Here is a 20,460-nt window from a genome sequence, read left to right as displayed (position 1 = left end):
CATCTTTGGATGCCTGGATTGCATTGTGAGGGACATTTTCCAGAAAGACTTTGTAAACGCTCGCTTCCCGAGTCCTCGTAAGCTGCGAATGCCCTTCCTTCACGCCTGCACATCTGACAGCATCCCGTTGCTGCGTTCAGGGAGCTCCGTCACGCGGCACACACCGTTGCACTCCGTCGCATCCAGTACTGCCGAGGAGTGCTCGTTTTTCCTCCTTCTGGGCCACCTGCTCCTTCTGCTGGAGCTCAGAGCACTCCATCCTAGACAGGGGGAAGCAGACCTTTCCCGGAAAGGGCCAGAGAGTGAATATGTTCAACTGTGTGTGCCAGACATCGTCTGTCACAACTACCGCCCTGGCTGATGCCGCCCAAAAGCTGCCACAGATGACATGTAAATGGGATAAAAGAGAAGAAACCAAAGGAAAGATAAATCTGCAGATGGAAAAGGCAAATTGTGTTTGAGGGAAAAGTGCCCCAGAAATTATTAGTCAACACATAACTGGGTCAGGGAAACTCCAGACGAGGGTTGCAAACTGTGGCGCGCACAGTGTGTTTTGTTAATAAAGTTTTATTGGCACGCGGCCACACCCACTCATCTTCACATGGCCCACGGCCATTTTCCTGCTACAGGGGCTGAGTGAGTGGCTGTGACGCAACTCGACTACCAACCACTTTGCAGGAAAAAATGTGCCAACCCTGCTTTGTAGCTTGTATTCAGGCCTCAGCCATGGGGGCGGGGAGCAAGCAGCTGGGGCAGGGGTCACTGTGGCCCAGATTCTGGCCCCCTTGTCACTGACCCTTCCCCACAAAATCAGACCAAGCCAGCACCCAGGGGTGTCTGTGAATGTCCTCAGGTGGCCGTGACAAAGCACCACACACGGGGTTCCCTGCACTCAAGGCTGGAAGTTCAAGATCAGGATGTGGGCTGGTTCCCGCTGAGGCTCCAGTGCGCTCTCGGGAGCTGGACTCCAAGCACCAGAGGCTGGAGGGGAGAAGGCACCTCTATGCTTCCAGGCCAGGCTTTCCTTCTCCAGCTGCAGTGACTGCTTAGAGAGAAGGATGTGTCTGGCCTTGGCCTTGCTGCTGCTTGAGAGAGCAGACTCCCCGCCATTTACCTGGTTTCGGGTCCCGCTCTTCCCTTCCCCCACAACCCTGCTCTTTGGTTTGGGTGCAGAGGGGCTCCCCTGAACCTCCATCATCCTCCATCCCTCCCCCATGCTCCCAGCCGCTCAAATTCATCTCCCTCCCATCACAGCCAAGGTCCAAGCCCCTTGGGGCATCTTTTTGGGGCATTGAACCCCCTTGTCCCAGCTGGTCTGCAGCTCCGCCTGTCCATGAAGCCCACAGGGTACTTTAATTTCCTTTTAAATCAGAAGGAAGTGTGAATGGAATGCTCTGGAGGGGGTCATATTTATCTTTACACAAGTGTGGCCATAAAGTATGTTTAGTATTTTTTCATGGGGAGGGACCTCCGAAGTCAAAATGAGGTCGTGCTCTAGATTCTTCCACCCTGGACACATCACTGCCGGCATGGAAACTTCCTTCTGTGCCCCAGTAAGAGGCCCAGACTCTTGGCACAGCAGACACGCCCGTTTTTCACCACCCTGACTGGTTTCACCAATAGGCCCCCCACCTACTCCACTCTGACCACCCACATCCCAGCCCAAGCTCCAGGCACCAGCCTCTCATGGGCCTCCCATGGGTCTCCAACTCCACCCTTGCGCTCTGTGCACGGACTCTGTCTATTCTAGGAGGCCTCCCTACTTAATTCCTTCCATTCAGAAAATTGAGATATTCACATGCCAGCAATTCACCCATTTAAAGTATCCACTTCAGTGTTTTTGGTCCATTCACAAGGTTGTGTAATTATATCACCATTATTTGATTCCAGAATGCTTACATCATCCCCAAAATAACCCCATACCCCATTCCTCCCTCCCCCAGCTCCCACGAGCCCCTTTCCTGTCCGTGGAGGAGTCTGTTCTGGACGTGTCACACACGTGGACTCACACACCGTGGGGCCTTCTGTGTCTGGTTCCCTCCCTGAGTGTTGTGGGCTCAGGGTCTGACCATGATGTGTGTGTGTGTATATGTGTGTGTGTGTGTGTGTGTGTGTGTCATTTCTGCATTCACTGGTTGATGGACATTTAGGTTGTTTCTCTGCCTGTTATGAGTAATACACGTTACTGTTCTCTGTATGTGCATGCCTGTTTTCATTTCTTTGGGGTAGATGCCTGGGAATGGAATTTCTGGGGGAGACAAACTCCATTTCAACCTTATGAGGAGCTGCCGTTCCTTAACTTCAGAGTCTGTTCATCCCTCTAGGTCAGGGTTCTGCAAACTGCGGCCAGGAAACCGAATCTGGCCCTCTGCCTGTCGTTGCAAATAAAGTTTTATTGGCACACAGCACGTCTATTACGTGTTGTTTATGGCAGCAACTGGGTTGAGTCATTGCCACAGAGACCATGTGTCACACAAAACCAAAACTATTTACTATCTGGCCTTTTACAGAAAAAAAATAAGTTTGTAACTTAGCGCTTTATTCGCACACTGTAGTCAGCTTTTGTATCTTTAAACTCCCTCCCCCACACACACAGTTCCCTTAGGGCAAGAATTTGATTTTTTGTTCCTTTATTTCTGTTTCTTACAATCATTGAACATTTGCTCGTATTCCCCACCCTCACCATCCGGGAGCACTGAACACATCGGACTTGCAGTCCTCACTTTCCTGCAGGACATAGCACTGGCCTCACTCGGGGCCCTCGGCCGCGCTGGGCAGTCAGCCGGGACCTCCAGCGCGATACATCCAGACCAACCGCATCACATTCTCTGGGGCAGGATGCGCGTCCCTGTGTCTTGAAGCCCCAGGTGATGCCAAGGTTTGGGAGCCCTGCATTCCTGGTTCCTAATCCTGCATGTTTGCACTTTTCATGGATTTCGTCCTTATGGAAGGAACCGGTAGACCCTTCCGGTAGACCCCGTGCAAACCGCCCAGAGGTGGGGGCCTTGTGTTTGGGCGGGGGGGGGCGGTAAAGGTGTACATTTTCTGCATTTCCCCACATGCCCTGAGTCTGACAGTCTGACAGGGAGAGGGGGACCCTTCTCACTTGGGGTCCTGGCATGTCACAGCTGCAGAGAGACAAAACACCTACAGCCAATTCTTTTTTTTTTTTTTTAAGATCAAGGTATTCTTTCCCTAGGGCAACTGTAACAAATGACCCAAACTTGGTGGCTTAGAACAGAAATGTATGCTCTCATGTTCTGAAGACTGGAAGTTCCCTTTAGAGGGTCCTTCCTGCCTCCTCCAGCTCCTCGGGGCTCCAGGCGCCCCCCCCCAGGGTGTGCCTCCATGGCCCCATGGCCTCTCCCTGCGTGTCTGAGAATCAGACCCCCCTCCACTCTCTGAGAAAGACACCAGTTGTCGGATTTGAGGCCCACCCTCAATCCAGGATGACCTTTCACATCGGCGAAGACTCTTTTACCAAATAAGGCCAAGTGGTGAGCTTCCAGGAGAACATGAATTTGGGGGACAATCTCCACCTCATTACAACCAACAGACATTATTTTCCTCTTGCTGAGAACTACCCGTCCTTAAGATGAGCACAGAACCGCCCTCCCCATTTTGTGACCTGCCCTTTGGTTTTGTCCTGCTGTCCCCCTACCCCGGCACCGCCTGCCCGCGTTCCTCCGTAACCAGTGCTGCACCACGCATGTGTGTGTGCATATGTGTGCGCGTGTGTGCACGCACGTGTGCATGTGTGTGCGGGCATGTGCGTGCGTTCAGGGGCATGTGTGTGCACGCACGTGTGCATGTGTATGAGCATGTGTGTGCATGGGTGCACACACGTGTGTGTGCATGTGTGTTGCTCGCACTTGCGTAAACGCTTCTCATCCCTCTCAGACCAGGGAAGGGTGGGAGGGTAGGTAGAAATGTTCAGATCAGCTGACGGTTACCATGGTGGTTGTGTCCCGAATACAGGGAGCTGTATGTCCATTATCTCAATGCAAATAAATATTTAAAAAGTAAGTCGACAGTGACATTAAATTTCCTACTTAAAATGAAGGCAGTGAAGTGATTCAGAGACATTCACTCAATAATCCTAGAGTGGTGGTTCTCAGTGGAAAGGGGGAGGGGCGACCCTGCCCCCTGGGGACATGGAGCCATGTCTGGGGACATCTGTGGTTGTCATGACTTGGTGCGCTGGCATGGAGGGGGTGGGGCCAGGGATGCTGCTGAGCACCCCCAGTGCCCGGGACGCCCCCCAGGGAGGGACTCCGCTGATGTCAGCAGTGCGGGGGTGGGGAGGACCCCATCGTAGATACTGAAAGTAAGGCCAGCTCTCAACTGAACATCAATAATGCTTATTTACTGGTCACGTTTAAAAAAGAGAGAAAGAAAAGAATGAGTAGTAGGTGTGTCTCCGTGCTGCGGTGACAGGTTGGGACCCTACTTTCGGACCGAGGACAGACCAAGAGCCCAGGGCACGAGAGCAGCTGCTCTGGGGTGTTCGGTGCCTGACGGTCAGGCTTTGATTTGAACCCTCCAAATCTGCTGGGTTTTATTGTCAGACCCCGAGCGGGCGGAGGCCATGAATGGTAGCCAGGAGCCCAGCTTCATTCTGAGAAATTGAATACAGAGAAACTTCTGAGAGGTGCCCAGGCAGGGGATTGCCCGCCAGCTCCCCAGAAGAGCGGGTCACAATCAGGAAGAAGCACTTCCCGTTTGTTCTTCTGCCCCGGGCAGCTTCCTGTGCTGGGCGGTTCGCTCGGCATTTCCGAGACCTACCAAGGAAAAGGGTAGACGGACGACCTGTTTGTGGTCCTTCTAAGAGAGGTCCCAGCGTCGGGAGCTGGAAGGACAAGGGCTGAGGCAGTGGCACCCAGGGGCGAAGCCGTAGACCAGGGGCCGGGGTCCGTGTGGGCACGGAGGGCAGCAGTGCCCGCTTGCATCCTCGGCTGCAAAGTGACCTAGACTGGTGTCCCACACACAGGCCAGGTCGTTCTCTGGGAGGGCTGTCCCGGGCACTGTGGGGGCTGATCAGCACCCCAGAGCTCCACGTGCTCTGTGCCAGGACTTCCTGCTCATGACAGACACAGACGTCCCCCAGCATGGCCTGGTGTGCCTGAGGGCAGGATCGCCCCAGGTGAGACCCCACCCCCGAGCCAGCAACCCCCTCCAAACATGCACACGGGTGTGCACACGCACACACACTGGCGTGTGAAAGCCTCCACCCACTCCTGCATATAAAGAAGGGCCTTGCTCATGGAAAAGCACAGAGTCAATTAGCCAGGCATTCTGGAATGTTCCTCCCTCCAAACAAGCAAGCCACAGGCAACGTGTGTCTCCAGGGGCATCAGGGGCCCTGCCCCACCCGCTCTGCAAAAGCAGTCCTAACACCTTTCTTGGGAGTGTAGAAGAAAGAAGAGAAAATCATCTTATGACTCATTGTAAGCACTGGGGAGGCGTGACAAGCCCACCCCAGCCCCGCACGGCCCCTCAGTGGCAGCCGGCTACAGCCCCGTAACCTTTCAACTTGACCCAGGCGAGTCGGCTCCTGACCTGGGAGCCCCCGCTCCCACTTCTAGCAATTTGGATTTACTTCCACGAGGCTCTCTGTAATATAGGATTCTTTTCACTGTTGCCGTGGGTAAGTGCCCCGGGCTTGCCTGGTGTTGTCTTCACAGCGTCCTGAGAGCGATGCCACGGGACCCTCGTGTCTCAGGCCATCAAGGCTCACAGAGCAAGCGGGCAGGTGTCCAAACAAACACCTGGAGCGAGAGCATGCTCAAACCTCCGTCACTGCCCCTTGGGCCAGATACAGTGACCTCGCAAAGCCTCTGAGCAGATGCTGGCTGGCTATCTTCTATTCTTCCAGAATCTTCTAGGCAATTCTTCCTTCTCACTTAAACATCTCATCCTGCAATCAGAATCTACCCACTTTTCTGTCTTCAGGAGCGAGGGTCAGGCTAGTGATAATGAAAATTGTCATAATAATGGAGAAAAGGATAGTGGTGGCCTCTGGAAGGAGGTGCTGGGATGCCTCCTGGGTGACACAGCTGTCACACTTCACCTGCACGGAGCTGTGAGGAATGCTCTGTACGCTGTTCTGCGTGCACTCAAGGAGAGAGTGGGGAAACGCAAGGTGGCCGAACCTGCCACTTATGGCTTCCTGGCAATGCTGGTGGGGTGATGGTGAATTGTAAGAGTGCCCGTGGCTCTGATGGGACCTTCTCGCAGCCTTTAGGAAGGGGGACTTGGGTGAAGCCCCCTGTACCTATGCACTCAGGAGTCACACCAGGAATTTGTTTTCGGGGGAAAAGGAGAGGCGTACGCAGACGTCATGTGTGCGGGTGTCCGTTTTACGTGCGTAGAGTTTCATGGTAAATTCGTTGAAGAAGAGAACACAATCCGTGTGTGACCTTGACCTTGTGCCACCTTCTTTAAGGTAACATAGGGTGGGTGGTAAGTGCTGCTGAACGCGGCGTGTCTAACACGTGCCCTTTCTCTGCGAGGCGCGTTGTAGCCTTGCATGCTGGGAACACCCGCCAGGCCTGCGGTCTGCACTTGGACCGAGACAGACGGCCACCAGCAGCACAAAATGCAAACACCGGGGCACTTGGGATTGAGAGGGACCCTTGGGTCATGGCCAGAGCTGAGTGCCTCGTCCCACCCCACTGGGAACGGGGTCAGCGACAGATTTGTCGCTGCTTTGCACGTGTCCAAGGATGACCGAGAAATCCCCCCGAGAATCGGCTGGGGTTACACACAAACTTTAGCAATGAGGCAAAATCGAGGAGGAGGCGTCTGTGGACAGTGCACTTCGAGTGCTGTGGTGGAGCCGGCGGTGCTGGGAGCTCGGCGCAGACTGGCCCCCAGCCGACCCACAGGGAGGGGCCCACCTGGCGCGGCCTCCCACCCCCACCTTGCTCCAGCCCGGCTGGCAGAGGCTCTGTCTCTCCACCGTGGCTCTCACTCAGCCCTCCCTTAAGACAGGGGTCTCACCAGGGCTGGTTCTGCTCCTGAGGGGCACGGGGCCATATCTGGGGACATCTGTGGTCGTCACAAATGGGGATGTTCTTGGCATGGAGTGGGTGGGACCAGGGATGCTGGCCGGTACCCCACAGTGCTCGGAACTCCCGGCAGAGAATGGTCTGCCCCGGGGTCCCCAGTGCCCTAGAAGAGACCTGCTTTAGAGAAAACCACCCAGCCACCTCCTTCCTGCGTCTGAGACGCTGGAGCCTCCGAAAGCCTTGACTGGACCTCCCCCACAGGGCCATAGGATAGGAGGTTTCCACCCGATGTCAGCCCCCCCCACCCCACCCCCGGCCTGTGATGCTAGCTCCCGGGGCCCAGGGCAGCCAAGAAAGGCTCGTGTGGCCCAGGAGTGGCCGCAGCGGCACGACCCTTTGTATAAGTGGAAAAAACCCTGTTGGTTTGTGGAAAGAGCTAATAATGTTTGCAAAGGAAGGGGGGCGGCTCTCAAGAGCATGGGAGATCTTGGGAGCTGGAGGGAAACAGCCTAGCCTGCGTGGAGCTTCTGTTGACCCCCCGGGGCAAGCCCACGGCAGAATCAGCCCCAAGGACCAGCACCACTCCCCCCACCCCAAACTTAAGGGTCTAGCTGCTAGCTTTTCAAACTGTGGTGGGCCCTCAGCAGCTGCAGGGGTCCCATTGGAGGCACAGACCAGGGCGTCTGCCTCAGACCCACAGAGGAGGCTGGTGCTGGCCACGGCGACGCAGCTGGACGGGACACTCGCCTCTCCCTCATGGCCGTGCTGGGAAGCAGGAAAAGGGTGCCCTCCTCCCAGTGGTGCATTCTCAGGGCAGCTGGTGCACATGGGTGTAGGCTGGAACTCGGTCTCGGGGTCACCCCGACAGCTGGACACGGTGGCCCCCAGGGACCGTGCTGCCGTGGGTATCCAGTATCAGAGAGAGATTCAGCCCCATCCAGGGTTCTCCCTGGAGCAGGGGTCCTGTTCCCTGGAAAACAACAGCTCCAGAGTGCCCGGGGCCCACCCCAGTGTGATCTCGGGACTTCCTGGCCTTCCGGTTGACCCCCTGGCCCTCGGCGGCCAGCCTCAGATCCCGCGCCTTCCTGCGCCCATATACCTGTCACGTCCTCCACCCGAGGTTAATTGCTTTGCCCGGAGTCTGCATTTTCCACCTCTCCCTCTTTGGTCCCGGCACGTGGCTTCCAGCAAAGTAGAAAACCAGACGTGGAAAATCACCGAGCGTTACATTTCAAGGCTTCGTTCCTGAGTGTTTTGTTTTTCTGATACTAGTGTGTCTGATGGACTGGCCTGTCGTGCTCTGGAATGGGATAGTGCAAATTCCAGAGAAACGCTTGACCACCCCCCCGCCCCCGGGAAAACACAGGTGTCTCTCCCCCGGGGTTGGTTGTAAGGAGTAAAGCAGATCCTCCAGAAAGCCCCCGATTTCTCTGGAGGACACGGCCAGTTCCAGTCCACGTGCCACATTTTTGGTGACAGCAGGTGAAGTCAGAACTATTGAACCGCGCTCCTCTGTCTCTGTCTCTCCCTTCTCATTGGGGGAAGGTGGTGCCCTTTGGAAAAACTGCAAAAGGTATGTAGCATTCTCTCTGACTTCATGAGTGTGGAATCTGTTGTTTTTTAGAAAAAGGAACAAGCAAACCACAGTGCTTGGTGCGCACATGACACATGGGCGTCGTGTCGCCGTGGAAAGAGCTCTGGGCTCGCGGCCAGGAAACCCGCGTGTGGACCCCAGGCCCGCCTCTCCCCGGCTCTGTCCCGGTCGGCAGATTCCTTTCATCTCTGCCACGGGAATTACATCCCCCAGCTTCCTGAGACTTGCAGAGATGCAGTGAGGCCTAGATCTAAGCCCACACAACCCCAGCGCTGGAGCAGGTCCCTGGCAGAGGCGGGGGCACTGAAGCCGGGGCGGGGCATGCCGTGTGTGTGTGTGTGTGTGTGTGTGTGTGTGTGTGTGTGTGTGTGTGTGTGTGTGTGAAGCGCGTCCAGCCGGCTCGGCTGCTGCCTGTGCTGGCGTTGGTCGTTCTCAGTGAAACCCCTCCGCCGCCACCCTGAGCCCCTTCCAGCTCCAGACAGCAGGTGGTGACGTCGCCTTCGTGCCCCCTCCAGCAATGTGTGTCTCCTCTCTGCTGTTCCAGATCAGTCCGGCGGATGGGCCGCCAGCGCGGTCCATCTCTTCAGAGAACCAACTTTGGATCTCGTGGATGCTTGCGCGGTGTTTCTAGTCTCTGTTTCGTTTATCTCCACTCTGTATTTGTCACTTCCTTCCTCCTGCCAGCTCCGGTTTCTCTTGTGTTTCCCGTTCTCGTTCCTCCAAGTGTGAAGTCAGGTCACGGACCCGAGATCTTCCTCCTGTCTTCACAAAGCCCCCTGGTTTAGACGTCAGCCTCTTCCAGAAACAGCTACACGGAAACATCCAGAATAACGCTTGACCACACACCGGGGCATCCAGTGTCCCAGCCAAGCAGACGTGGAAAGTTCACCAGCCCTTGGTCACCCAGGCTCATGGCCCCTGGAGCCATCGCCGTGGCCCCTGGGAGGGGCAGGATGGGACTGGCGCTGGGGACTTGGTGAGGAGAGTCGAGGGGGCAGCTGGACGCTCGTGCCACGTGGTCACGGCATCCGGAAGGTGCAGACAACCCAAGTGCCATCAGCCGATGAACAGATGAACAAAAGACGGCACGTCCCTCAGCCGTGAGCAGGAGCGAGGCGCCCACACACGCTGCCACGGGGACGGACCCCGAGCCCACGATGCTCAGGGAGGGAACCAGACACAGACGGCCCCACGGCGTATGAGTCCACGTGTGTGACACGTCCGGAACAGGCTCCTCCACGGACGGGAAGGGGGCTCGTGGGGCTGGGGGCTGGGGGAGGGGACCACTGATGGGTGTGAGTTTCATTTTGGGGAGACGGAATGTTCTGGAACTAGAGTGTGGTGGTTGCACAACAGCGTGAATCTATTTAATGCCACTGAACTGCACACTCAAAAATGGTTAAAACAAGGGCACCTGGCCGGCTCAGTCAGTAGATCCTGCAACTTTTGATCTGATCTCAGGGTCATGAGGTTGAGCCCCGTATTGGGCTTGGAGCCTCCTTAATTAAAAAATTGGTTAAAACAACAAGTCTTCTATTATGTATACATTTAACCGTACGTATGCACTTCAAAAATTGACAATGTAATATACCAAAAAATGTTGAATTGTATATTTTAAATGGCGAATGGTGTGGTTTCTGGGTTGACATCTCTAAAGCTGCTAAAAAGAAGGGGTGTAGGGAAGAGAGGAGGAAGACCCAGCATGCCGCGGAGGGCGTCGCGGTGCTAGAATCGCGGTCAGGGCTTTCTTGCGCTCCGACATCTCGTGCCTCTGCCGAGGGCACGGGGGACAGGCCTTCCCAGATGCCTGAAACAGCAGGCGTGAGCTCCCAGCCACAGAGCGGGATCCGGCTCCCACCTGGTCTCTGCCTCGGCGTGGTGGGCCTGAGAGACACCGTGTCCCTCCCGGTGCGGGCGTGGGACCCGTGTGGGTGCAGGTGGGACCCCCGGCACGTGTGCAGCAGGGCCGGCGAGCTGTCTGGTGAGGCAGGGAGTCCTGGACCGTTGGGCGCCTCCAGTAGTCGCAGAAGGTCTGCTGGCGTTCCGGGCACTTTGTTCTAAAACGCGGCAAAGAGCCAGGCTGGTGACGAGTGATTCGTTTTAGATGGCTCTTCGGCCTGGAATTGATTGATCAGTGAATCTCCATATTCGCTGGTGCGGTTCCTTCTCGAACACACCAGGGCCCCCTCCTGTCTCTGTCCCTCGCCAGCTGCGTGGCCGTGGGCTTGCTCCCCCGGACAGGACACACAGCTGTTTCTTCCTAGAGTGGTGATTTTCATCAGGGATTTTGGGATCGCCAGGGCGACGTTCTTGTTATTTTGTATCATTTTTGTATTCTGTATAGATTATTTTTACAGTCAGACAGATTCATTTTAGGAGCAGAAGGCCCAGTTGGCGTGACATCGTAGGGTGAAGTGGGGGGCCATGCTGGTGGCCACATCAGGCTGCCCCCCCACCTCCTCCAGGCCGGGTTTTATCTCTAGTATCTCTGGTCACGTTCCTCTGCTGTATTAGTTCGTGATGCTGTGTAACAAATGTCCCCAAACTCCACCGTGTGTTCTCCCACAGTCTCTGGGAGTCAAGAATCTGGGCGCAGCCTGACTGGGTCCTCTGCTCAGGGTCCCACAGGGCCACCGTCCAGGTGTCAGCCAGCCCGCAGCCTCACTGGAGACGGGGCGACACCCTGCGCCTAAGCTCCCTCGGGGTGCTGGCAGAGCTCCTCTCCCCCCAGCTGCGGGCCTGTGCACCGGGCTGCTGGCGGCTCCTGGGGCTCACCCACCGCTCCTCGGCACATGGGCATCCTAAACACAGCCATGCTTGGCCACGCCAGCAAGGAAGATCGCACGGGTGGGGACAGAAGTGCAGGGGCCCCGCTGGAGAACACACTGCCTGCTCTGCGGAAGTCCCGTGCCGACCCCGCAGGATCACGCTCGTGCGTTCTGCGCGTTCTCCCCTTCCTGTGCACCATCCGTCCTGGGTCCTGTGGAGACTCTGAGAGCCCCCAGCAGCCAGGGATCCCCTTCCAGCCAGAGTCACAGGAGACTCGGCACTCCCCGGGCAGCCCCGGGCTTGGCTGTCTTCCTGCAGTAACAAGAAAAGGCGTAATGGAATTTGGACGGTTGAGAAAGGGGATGTCAGCGTGAGCAGAACCAGACACTCGATCTCATTGTTAGAAATTCCGCGCGGGTCATCGAAACCTCATCTTGGGGCAGAGGCCACTGGGAGTGGAGATTAACTCACTCCCAGAAGAGGTTTCCCACAAACCCAGCACTGGCACTTGCACCGCACGGCCAGCCGTGGCCACCCGTGGTCACCCAGGCACTGAGATCCCTCCTCCAGCCGCTGGGGCCCAAGGCTGCTGTGGTTGTCCCTCCCTGGAAGGTTTCGTAAGAGACAGCAAAGCCCCAGTCTTAGCACCACGTGGCTGATACGACTCCTTTGCTCCCTGTCCACGCCCCCCGATGAGCGTGTGGCCCAGCAGCCTGGCAGCTGAGGCCTGGCAAACCCCCCTGCCCCCCCGCACTGGCTGGAACTGGCATCCCGGGCTGGACCTCTTGCTTCTCTGTCCCTTTACTCTGTTTGGGGTCACACGTGCACCCAGAGCCACGTGGGTTGGCACTCGAGTGGGGGTTCCATGCAGACATCCTGACGCTTTGCTGCAGAGCAGACGGGCACCCCAGACCCTCCTGTCTGCATCATGTGGGCATCCGGGGCCCCTCAGGAGTGCTGACCCGCCTGGACACTGAGGATTCATGGTGTGTGCCTGGAGCGCATGCTGGGAGCTGGGCATGTCCTTTGACCCCAGTGGGACCAACACAGCACACAGATTTCATGGGAGTGCTGCCTCGTGGGATTGGATATCCCTCGACCAGGGTCTCCTCGCCGGCACCATGGACCCTGGGCTGGGGCCCTCCCTGCGGGGCATCCCGGGCACTGTGGGGGCTGAGCAGTATCCTGGGCCCCACCCCTCCATGCCAGGATCCCCCAACTTGTGGGGACCATAGACAGAGTCCCCCAGCTAGACCCCCTTGCAGACTCTGCGTCCCCCACACCAGGAAAGTCTGAAACTGTTCAGTGAGTCCCGCTCTTGGCTGTTCGTGTTGTTCTCCATTGTTAACGTGGAAAATACCCCTCGTGACAGTTAGCCCTTAGGAAGAGTCCTCTGGGTCTGCTTTATCCCCGGACTTTCCAGCCACACCAGAGGTGGTGGGACATCCCTGGGGACTTCACAGGTGCTCTGTGACACAGTGTGGAGCCTTCAGGAGCTGGCTGTTGGCCAACGGCCCAGCGGCCAAGAGCAAGGAGCTGCCCCTGATGGCCCAGGTCTGAGGCCCAGCCTCACCCGCCTGTGCCTGGACAGGCCGCCCCTTCTGCAGAGCAGAGAGGAGCTGAGGTACCCAGGAACCCCCATCTTGGTCCCTGGAACCTGTGAATATGATACCTACCATGGCAGAGGGCACCTTGCCGGTGGGAGCAAGTCACAACCCCTGATGTGGGGGTGACCCTGGGCTCCCGGGGCCCAGCGTCCTCATGAGGTCCTCATGAGAGGGAGGCAGAGGGTGGGAGCCCCAGAGATGGGCAGACCCCACGCTGCTGGCGGTGAGGATGGAGGAGGTGTCGTGGGCTGGGAAGAGGCAGGAGCCAGGTCTCCCTGGGGCCCCGGGGGGACCAGCCCTGCCCGCACCTGGGTTTAGCCCCGGGAGGCCCATGTCAGATTTCCTGACCCCAGAAGTGTTCGAGAATATATGTGTGTGGTTTTAAGCCACCAAGCTGGTGGTCGTTTGTGACAGTGGCCACAGGGAATGCGTAAGGGCCCGGGGATGCCCACGGAGCTGTGGACACCCCAAGAAGGGGTCTCGTGCAGACTGGCCGTGCACCTTCTCAGAGGTGATGACGTTCCCAGGGCTTTGTTGGGGACATAGGAGTTTGTCCGGGCGCAGGACGGAAGGACCTGCCTGACCAAGGTGGGAAGGCTGGGTCTCCCCTCCCCCCTCTCCCCGGCCTTCCTGCCCCTCACGGGGCCAGGATGACGGCATTTCCTCAGTGCTCGGAAGCCAAGAGCAGGAGCGCTCAGCGTCCAGGCCCAGCCATTCCGGGCTTGCAAACCCTCACATGACTGCAGTCATACCCCTGGTGACAGAGGGAGCCTTCTCTTCTGCTCCCGCATCAGCCACATCGTCACCCTTGGTCACCACCCGTGCCCACAAGCCGGCTCATTCTCGGGCTCCGCGCTCCCAGCCCCCGCAGCACCCGAGCGCCCTGCAGCGCTGTTTTTCCCTCGCTTGTGGGCACCTCATTCATTCCCGAGTCCCCAGCGCTTTCTAAATATAGCTGCCCGGGGGACCGATTTAGCCTGTGCACAAAAGGACCGGGCTGACAGGGAGAGTCACGAGACGCTGTTTTCCAAGGCGTCCGTGGCTTCTCTTGGGAAACGTCTACCTGGCAAAATCCCAAGGAGCTCCCCTCCCCCAAACCCACCGAAAGGTCACGGATGCACAAAGGCTCAGAGGAGGCCCTCATGTGGCCGGCCCGCCCCACACCAGGCCAGGGTGACCGTGACCCTGAAGAAGCCGCAGGCAGGGGGTGGGGGGACCCGTGCTTGGAGCCTCGGAGGGGCTTCAGAGGTGGGTGGCAGAGGCCAGGGTGGGGGGTCAAAGAGGTTTTGCGTCTGCCTGGTATTGAAGTTCAAATGCCAGCAAGGCTCCCAGGGCTCTCTGGAGAGACCAGAGGTGACCCCACCCCCGCTTCTGGGGACCCATGGAGGCACCTGCCCCTCCCTCTGATTTTCCCGGCTGATGTCCAGACTGTGCTGTCCTCGCCGTGTGTCCGCTTCTCTAGAGTCTGCGACAGGGTCTCTCCCGCCTGCCCCCGACCCTGCTGACAATCTGGGCAGGTCACTCTCTGTGGGCGCGTCCTAGGCACTGTGGGGCGGGGGGGGGGGTCAGCAGCATCCCTGGCCCCACCCCCTCGGTGCCATGAGCACCCCCTGTTGTGAGGACCACAGACGTCCCCGGACATCGCCCCACGTCATCCCTGGGTGAGGGTCCCTGTTCTAGGGGGGCTCATGACAGGCACTACCGTGCAAAGGCTCCCCCAGAGGAGTTCAGGGCCAAGGCCTCGTGCACACCATGGGTGTTGATCAAGGTAAACGTGTCGCTGTCGTCTGCAGACCTTGCGGGGGTGTCTTGTTCCGTGGCACCTCAGAATCTCCTCTCCGCCTCTTCTGTCTCCCTCTGTTTTGGTATAGGATTTCTTGTCAGCATCCTGTCTCTCTGCACTTCGGGTGCCAGGAAATAGTCGCCCCCTGGCGGGGTGGGGGGCTGTGTACCCCTCCGAGCATCCCCCCCACCCCCCTAGAATCTGCCTGCACGTTAGTGTTCTTGGGTTTGGGTTTTTTCCTTCCCCTTTAAAGGTTGGCACAGGCAGGGATCTCCCTGTCTGTCCCCAGGAGAGAGAGATTCAGAAGCTCTGTGAACTGTAAAACTGCTGGTTCTGGAAGTTTTAAAGCAAACTGAAGGCTGTTTCTGTTCTCCCTGAAGACAAGGGGTCGCTGTGCCGCCTGCCACCTGCCCTCCCAGCCTGTGCAGCCCCCTTCCAGCCCACCTTCCAGGGGCTCTGACTTCCCCGCCCCGGCCCCACAAGCCCGGCAGCCCCATGAGGGGACTGGAGAGAAGCCGCCGGGCTGTCCCAACTGGACGTCACAAGGCCTTGCCGTCCGGAGATGAAATGCAGGCACACTCATGGCCTGTGGACCAGAGCCGCAGGGCTGGCTGTGGCCACTAGCGGAGCGCTGCTGGACGCCTCTGGCTCGAGCCCTGGGCCTGCATCTCTGGGCGGTGCAGGAGGAGGGAGGCAGGCGTCACGAACTCAGCACACCAACTGTAGGGCCCATGCTCAGCCATGAGGAGCGAATGCCAGCTGGGACCCTCCCGGGCTGCGGGACCCACATCCTGCACAGAGGGTGCTAGGACGAAGCCAGCCCGACAGTCCGGGGACCCTGCTCCGGCCTCGACCTGGCCTCTTGGCGAGCTTTGTGACAAACTGTCCCAAACCTAGTGGCTTACCACAGCACCCATGAGCTGGCTCCCAGGTCTGGAGGTGGGGCATGGTGTGGCTGGTTTCCCTCCTCGGGGTCTCACCAGGCCAAAGTCAGAGCTTGATTTCTTCTGTGCCTGTTCAGATTGCTCCAGAATTCAGTCCCTTGCAACTACAGGACCAGGGTCCCCACTCCCTTGCTGGCCGCCAGCTCCTAGTGGCCGCCCCCATTCCTTGCCCCAGCCCCCTCCATCTTCAGAGCCGGCAACAGGGATCTCTCTGCACCAAATCCCTTTTGAGCTTCAAACAGTTTCGCCTCCTTGGGACACCTGGGTGGCTCAGTCGGGGAAGTGTCTGCCTTCGGCTCAGGTCATGATCCCAGGGTCCTGTGATCGAGCCCCACGTCGGGCCCCCTGCTTCTCCCTCTGCCTGCCGCTCCCCCTGATGTGCTCTCTCTCTCTCTCACAAATACATAAAATCTTTTTTATTTTTTTTTTAAGATTTTATTTATTTATTTGACAGAGAGACAGCCAGCGAGAGAGGGAACACAGCAGGGGAGTGGGAGAGGAAGAAGCAGGCTCCCAGCGGAGGAGCCCGATGTGGGACTCGATCCCGGAACGCCAGAATCGCGCCCTGAGCTGAAGGCAGACGCTTAACGACTGTGCTACCCAGGCGCCCCATAAAATCTTTTTTAAAAAAAAGTTTCGGGGCACCTGGGTGGCACAGTGGTTGGGCGTCTGCCTTCGGCTCAGGGCGTGATCCCGGCGTTGTGGGATCGAGCCCCACATCAGGCTCCTCCGCTATGAGCCTGCTTCTTCCTCTCCCACTCCCCCTGCTTGTGTTCCCTCTCTCGCTGGCTGACTCTCTCTCTCTGTCAAATAAATAAAGAAAATCTTTAAAAAAAAATAAAATAAAATAAAAAAATTAAAAAAAGTTTCTCCTCCCTTTCAAGGGCCCACCTGATTAAATCAGGCCCACCAAGGGCCATCTCCCCTTCTTAAAGCCACTGCTGCCACATGGCAGGGCCTTTGCCTGGAGCAAGATTGGGTCGTATGCTCCAATCCCACCCATACTCAAGGCCAAGGGATCATAGCAGTCGCTGGGGGTCATCGCAGAGGGATGCCCCCCACACCTGTTTCATCTCTCCAGCAAGCACACACCCCCTGGCTCTGAGGAGGGCTGCCCTAGAGCTGCCGGGACCGGAGCTGCCGGGGTGGAGCACGCGCCGTCTGAGGTCGGGGCTTGTTGACCCCCCTTCTCCCAGGCCTGACAGCTCCTGCTGCTTCCAGAAGACGTGTCTGTGTGGGAGACACGGGGTGGTTGAGCGGTGGGCTCTTAGGAGGACTGACTCCTGAACCCCGCTCACTCGTCTCCGGTGCCGTCAGCGCCCGGCCTTGTTTCCCCAGCGTGGGAGTTCGCCTGGGCCGTCCTCTGCAACCCTGGGTCCGGCGAATTTGCGCCTTGCAGAAGAGATGCAAGCGGGCCTCCCTGAGGGGCCCCAGGGCTATCAGGAAAACTTCAGCACCTGGAATTGCCCACACGAGACCCCCCAGCTGCTTCCCACTGGCCGGCCAGCTCCATGTGCCCCATGTGGGCCTGCAGGCGGCTCTCAGAAGCCCGAGCCCCCTGGGTGCAGAAACACAGTTCCCTGCAGCCCAGACCTCATCCGTGACCAAGGTGGGGGGGGGTGCTGCCGGGGGTGGTCCTCAGCTGCTCTGGGCCACACCGCCTTCAGACCACCAGAACGGAGAGCCCCGAGAGCTCCGAGAGCAGCTCCTCGAAGGCCCTTCCCTCCTGGCCGCTGCCCCACCAGGCACATTTTTCACATTCTTTTCCTGCTACGCATCCCAGCCCGCCAACTTTCGGAAGCCTGCACTGGCATCCATTCTGGTAAGGAGCCGGCCCAGGCCGCTGGGGTGCGGGCTCCGGGAGCAGGGCGGGAGTGGCGCTCCCCCCAGCTATGAGAGCTATGTGTGGAATTCCGAGGGATCTCGGGCATTTTTGTCTGGCTGTCACTGCTTCCTGTGCAGCTGGGAACCACCTCGGAGGGTGGAGTCGGCGCCCGGGGCTGAACAGAGGGCCGCATCAGCTCCAAGGGGAGGATCGGAGCCCGGGACCCCCGCAGGGCCCCGTCTGCACCTGGCCTTGCGCGCCACCACACGGAGGTTCGGCCTGCACACCCCCAGGGGGCTCTCGGGTCCCTGCTTGGCGCGCGTCCCCTGTGGGCGGTCCCGACGCAGTCACGCTGAGCACTGTGGCGCGATGCAGGGTCTGAATGACCTCTCAGAGCGGCTACGTCTGGGCCCAAGCTGCAGCCTGAGCGCCCGTTACTCCGTCTAACTCACCGAGACGGAAGCTGCAGCACACCCAGCCCGCGGCCGGAGGGCCGAGGACACAGAAATACGATCCTGGGAAGCCCTCCCAGGGGTCCTCCACGGGTGTCGAGGCCACACGCCTTCCGGGGAACACAGCGTTTCTCAAACTCACACGGGCAGCGCTGTGGGAAGCTGGCAGGGAAGTGTGCTGCTGCCCGTGGGAAGACGTTCCCGGGACTTGTCCCGGATTCGCCCACACACTGCTGGACAGGAAGCACAAAGCTAAGACATTCTGTCATTAACGCTCCCTCGGGGTTCCCTCGGAGCCCCCACGCCCAGGCCCCCGACGTCTGCAGTGTTCTGCAGCACACCCAGCGGCCAGTTCTTCCCCAAAGGAAGAAGTGGCCCTGAGGCTCCTGGGACCGGTGTGGGTGTCGAGAACCCTGGAACCCCAGCCCCTCAGACCCAGGAGCGCCGTAGCTCCTACTCCCTACGCCCTCTGCCGAGTACACGGGCTGTGGAGGATACAAAGTCCACGCGAGCCCTGACCGCCAAGCTGCCTCTGGGTCCACGGGGAACAGGCACGAAGGGGGACAGGGCAGTGCGGTGGGACGTGGCCAGGCGGCTCCTGGGTCTCGTCTCCCCACTGGTCCTGGTTTGGCAATGACATTCAAACCCTGGTCCAACCTCCACCAGCCACGTGATCTCAGGAAGGTTATTAACATACAAACATCTTTGAGCCTCAGCTTCCGAACGGGTGAAAGTGGGCACAGTGGTCCCTCCATGGTCCCGACATCATGGTCTCACGAATGACAGGGACTGTTCGTACTCGTTACTGGCATTTCTGCAAGTTGCCGGCGGGGTGAGTTTGGACAAACCTCCACCTGTCTCCAGGCCTCCGAGGAGGCCTCCTCCCCAAGGTGAGGTCAGAACGAACAGAAGGCGCTCAGCCTCTGAGCAGCAGGAGAAGCTGGGAACTCCAGGCCTTTGGAGATGAGGGATACGTCCCTGCTCTTGGGAAGGCGATGGTTTCACAGGCGTGCGTGAAGCCATCAGACTGAGCTTCCCGTGTGCGTGGCTTATACAGGACGAAGCCACTGCACCATCTTTTTTTTTTTTTTTTAAGATTTATTTACTTATTTTAACAAGGTGTAGGGGTGGAGGGAGAGCGAGACTCCCAAGCAGACTCCCCTCTGAGCACGGAGCCCATGGGGCTCCATCTCATGGCCCTGAAATCATGACCTGAGCTGAAACTGAGAGGCAGGTGCTTAACTGATTGCCCCCAGGGCCCCCCATCTTTACGTTACCTATATAACAAATCAGATCCCTCCCCAGCCCGTGTTTTACAGATGAGAAAGCTGGGGCTCGGAGAGCCGGGGGACATGCAGCCCTCCGTCTGCACGCCGTCACCCAGCACCACACGCAGACTAGCGCTCCGTGTTCCTGTCCGCACGCCAGAAACACAAATAGTCCGTGTCAGGCTCTAAAGCTGGCAAGCTGTTGATTGGTTTTAGTTCTGATTAGGAAGACAGCACTGGCTTGGGTTTCAACAGCAGCAAGGTGAGGTCTTGCCTTTTTCTTCCTTTTTTTATAAAACGCGTTTGCTTAAAAACCTTACTCCGCACACATGATGGACTGTCAGTCGGCCGCGAGCAGGAGCGAGGCGCCCACACGCACTGCCCGGGGGATGGACCCGAGCCCACGACGCTCAGGGAGGGAGCCAGACACAGAAGGCCCTGCGGCGTGTGAGTCCACGTGTGACACTTCCTGTTTCTCTAAAATTTCACTTGGGGATGGTTTTAAGCAGAGAAGTCACATGGTGAGATTTCTCCTCGAAAGGTGATTCAGGGGGCCACGGCACAAGATGTTTTGGAGAGAGACACGGACTCCATGCCCAAGGAACTGGCAGCCCTTGGGAGAGGCAGGCAGACAGGAGTACTGATCCCCTGGGCACACATGGTGGGAACCCGTACGGGGAGGCCCAGATGGCCCACTGCATCCCCTGGGGAGCACCCACACCCAGAGTGCGGCCAGATGGCGGAAGAAGAGAACTCAGGTCTCTTTAGCCCCTTCTAGGGCCCCACCTCCTGAGGCTGTCACCTTGGGACTAAGGATCTCTCCATGAATTTGGGGAGACACCTTCAGGCCACAACAGCAGGGGAGATGCTGGGGGAAGAATTCCTGGCAGAGGACAGTGAGTGACAGGCTTGGACTTTGCACCTGATTCTGTGAGGGAGCAGGGCCCCCCTTGCGGTTTCTGCGTAGGGGAGGGTCAGGCACCAGCTGTCGGAAGGAGGGATGGAGGGGGAGACGGGAGTTGCATCCCTGCTGGGGTGGCACAGGGAGCTGCCTGAGGTGGCAGGCAGTGTGGGGAGGCCCCAGCGGGCCAAGAAGTCTCTGCAGACGGCCTGCCTCGGTCTCTCGCTCTGGCCCCGGACCAGGTGCAGGTGCATGTGTAGCTTTCGGGGGCTGACTTGGTTTCCCCTGTGTGTGAAGTCACACGATC

General features: G+C 58.3%; 1 protein-coding gene across 3 annotated transcripts in view; it reads left to right on the top strand.

Annotated features, from left to right (window-relative positions):
• Positions 1 to 20,460, top strand: part of GNG7 (G protein subunit gamma 7) — a 122,556-nt gene that overhangs the window by 84,465 nt on the left and 17,631 nt on the right. The window contains exon 1 of one of the 3 annotated variants that reach the window (XM_057312028.1): positions 19,373 to 19,514. The exons of the other annotated variants lie outside the window; for them this stretch is intronic. The gene's annotated coding sequence lies outside the window, so the exon portion shown is untranslated. Of the gene's footprint in view, positions 1 to 19,372; positions 19,515 to 20,460 lie in introns of those variants that run through there. 3 annotated transcript variants of the gene reach the window in all.

This window comes from Ursus arctos, unplaced genomic scaffold, assembly GCF_023065955.2.
Source record: "Ursus arctos isolate Adak ecotype North America unplaced genomic scaffold, UrsArc2.0 scaffold_14, whole genome shotgun sequence".
Lineage (NCBI taxonomy): Eukaryota > Metazoa > Chordata > Mammalia > Carnivora > Ursidae > Ursus > Ursus arctos.
This window is presented reverse-complemented; position numbering and strand designations above follow the sequence as displayed.